The sequence below is a fragment of the Pteropus vampyrus genome, unplaced genomic scaffold (genome assembly GCF_000151845.1).
Source record: "Pteropus vampyrus isolate Shadow unplaced genomic scaffold, Pvam_2.0 Scaffold1, whole genome shotgun sequence".
Classification (NCBI taxonomy): Eukaryota; Metazoa; Chordata; class Mammalia; order Chiroptera; family Pteropodidae; genus Pteropus; species Pteropus vampyrus.
In genome coordinates, this window is record NW_011888782.1 from 25,872,680 (window position 1) to 25,876,487 (window position 3,808).

Genomic DNA, 3,808 nt, shown 5'->3' on the forward strand with positions numbered 1-3,808 from the left:
ACTGGAGAGAGCACGATGGATTTTGAGCTCTCCCAAAGGCTCCATCAACAGAGAATGTCATTATTTAACCATCTGGCACCTTCCTGGAAAAATCTCATTCAGAGGGCTTATCTTTATTTTACCTGACTCAGATCTTGGTCACTAAGAAAACTTCTATCTCCAAGGTGTTGTCAAAAACAATCGATGACAATTTTTTAACGTCACAGCTGTCTGAGGAAGCGATATCAGTTGGGGCAAACAAGAGGCTGATCCAAAAAAAATTTAAAAGAAAAATCTGATGAGTGAGATGTCCATAGGGGAATCTGAAAAGTTCCAACATGCTCCTGAAGATGCATAAAGCCAAGTGAAGGTGCAGAGCTTTGTGTATAACCACAAAAGACCTGAGAAGGCCCTAATCTCTCATCTCTGGCTGGCCAGGAATATTTGAAAAGCAAGAGGCAAAGGCTAAGAAAGAACTGTAAACTGCTGGAGCATTGAAGTCTTTCCTCAACACACACATATAGAGCTCCTCAGCAAAGGATGAGGAAATTATTGGTTCAAGGAATTTAGGGAAACCTCTATTCAATGATTAATTGACTACTAAGCTAATTTAGCAGAAATTTCAGTGGCTATACAGAACAAAAAACACAGACTTCACAAAATAAGTCCAGGAAAGTCACTAAATAAACAAACAAACAATAGCAGCAGCTACAACAAATGAAAAGAACAAAAAGAAACAACAAACACTGTAATTGGTAGGAAAAAAGTTGATTTACAGACCTGTCACATTATATAATTTAAAGTGCTCTGTTTTTCAACAACAACAACAACAACAACAAATTATGAGACATACAAAGTATTAGGAAAGTATGGCCCCTACACAAGGAGGGAGGAAATAAGCAGTTGACAGAAACTGTCCCTGAGAAAGCCCAGATTTTGAACTTACTAGACAAAGTTTTTAAGTCAGCTATTATAAATATGTTCAAAGAATTAAAGGAAATCATGTGTAAAATATTAAAAGAAAGAATGAGAATGATGTATCACAAAATAGAGAATGTCAATAAAGAGACGGAAATTATAAAAAAAGAACCAAGTAGAAATTCTGGAGTCGAAAAGTATAGCAATTGAAAGGACGAATTCACTAGGAGAGCTTTAACAGGCAAAAGAAAGAATCAGGAAACCCGAAGATGGGTCAACTGAGATAATCCAGTCTGAAAAACAGAAAGAAGAAAAAAGAAAAATGAACAAATCCTCAAAGACTTGTGTGACTTCACTGAGTGTATGAATATAATCATAATGGGAGTCTCAGAGGAGAAGAGAGAGAAGGGCAAAAACAGTATCTGAAGGAATAATCACTTAAAATTTCCTAAATTTGATAAATACGCACATTCTAAGTACAATAAGCTTAACACATTATAAGTACAATAAGCACAAAGGGATCCACATTGGAACACATGATAGTCAAACTGTATAAAACCAAAGACAGAATCTTTGAAGCAGAAAGAGAAAAATGGCTCTTCACATACAAAGGATCCTCAATGAGACTGACAGCTAACCTTTCATCAGGAACTATGGAGGCCAAAAGGTAATGGGATGACATGTTCAAAGTGCTGAAAGGAAAAAACTGTCAATCAGGTATTCCGTATCCAGAAAAACTGTACTTTAAAAATGAAAGAGAAATTCAAAATGAAGGAAAAAAAAAAAAAAAAGGAAGGGTTGGGGCCAAAAAAACCGCCAAAAAACAAATGCAAAGGGAGTCCTTCAGGCTAAAATAAAAGAACAAATAAAAGAACACCAGACAGTAACTAGAACACACATGGGGAAATAGAGCACTGACGAGTAAATATAACTTCATAGGTAAATATATGAGACCGTATAAATGTATTTTTCATTTGTTACTCTTCTTCTATCTGATTCAAAAGATGATTGCATAAAGCACGAATTAATTATAAAACTATGTTGATGGGCTTCTAAGGTATAAATTAATAGAAATAATATTTATGTGAAAATAATAGCACAAAGGATGGAGGAGGGAATGGAGCTATATTGAAGCAAAATTTTTGTATGCTATTGAAATTAAGCTGGTATTACTACAAATTAGATAATATTTTAAGTCCAGGTATTAATTACAATGCCCAGAGCAACCACTAAGAAAATAGCTAAATATATAAAATTAAAAGCAAAAGAGTAGATCTGAGGATTTTAATTAAGGACAATCATTTAAGACACTGCCAACCTAAATTCCAAGATGCAAATTCCTGGGCTAGGAATTCATCCTAGTTGGGTCATGCTCACCATTGTGTTTAGAAGAGTGGATTCCAAGACTGGCAGACCTCTAGAATTGCATAGGACAGACAACAGGAGGCATTGTCCCCAAAGGAGTAGATACGTGGCAGAAAAAAATAAATAATGACCACTAAATGTGTTAACACTTTGTTAATCAAAATTTTGACTCAATTTGATTCAAAATGTGATTCTGCCAGATAATAACATATAGAAAATTTGTACTATGCTATAAACACAAGTATGTTTGATAATGGGGCAATGTGAGTTAATGAAGAGTACGATGGTATATCAAATTCTGGAATAGTTGTGAAACACTGAAATAGATGATTGGATTCCCAAGGAAGTTTGAAACTGCAAATCTGTTTTAGTTTCCTAAGTGTTACATTGACTTTAGTTGCAAGGTATGTGAAATTAACATATCAATCTGAATAAGTTGTAGTTGGTTTAAAAAATTCCAAACAAAGTTAAAATATAAATGAAGAGATTGGGGAAAGTACTTGGAACACATATAACATATTCAAGAGTTATTATCTAATAACAATAAGCAAAAATTCAAATACATCAAAGTATAAGGAAAGAAATAAAGAAATATACAACTAAAGAATGGTTATATATTTTTAAATGCGTGTGTGTGTAATTTCCGTGGGGGATGATAATGAGTCGGAAACATATCCTGCCTTGCAGACCCTGACAGTTAGTGAAGAGACAAAACGTCACAACCAGCTGCAACATACAGCCAAATGTAATGAGTGTAATAACAGAAGCACACACAGAGTGCTGAGAAAGAGACATTAATTGATCTCACAGATCTGACTGGGAAGATCTGGAAGAATCTTCATTAAAGGAGAAGGCATCTGAGTTGAATCACGAAGGCTTGGGAGGATTCAACAGGTAAAGACGGAAATAAAGAGAAATGCAAGATAAAAGAATAGAGCTAGCAAAATAAAGAGGGGCATCAGAAAACCAGGGTATATTCAAAGAATGGCAAGTGGCTTGGCTTGGCATAACTGCAACACAGGTGTTGAGTGGACAGAAGGTTGGAAAGGTAAGTTGGTTCCCAAACATGAAAGTAGTTTAGACCAGTGGTCCCCAACTTTTTTGGCACTAGGGACCGGTGCTCTTATGAGAATCTAATGCCTGATGATCTGAGGTGGAGCTGAGGTGGTGATGCTAGCTCTAGGAAGCAGCTGCAAATACAGATAATGCTTGCCCACTGCTCACCTCCTGCTGTGCAGCCCAGTTCCTAACCGGACACTGACCAGTACTGGTTCTCCGCCCAGGGGTTGGGGATCCCTGATTTAGATTGTATTCCAACTGCAGAGAGCAGCTCTGCAGGTCTGTGTGTTCAGGGTGGGGAGAGACAGAAGGCAAAAAAGACAGTTAGGAAACTATTACAATGATTCAGCCCAAAGTAATTGAAGTCTAACAAAGCAGCAGGGTGGGAATGCAGAGGAGGGGGGAAATTCCAGGAACATTTCTCAAGTAATAGGACAGGCCTTGGAGGAAGATGTAAAACCTTCTGTGCCTGGCAACTGAGGGGCTG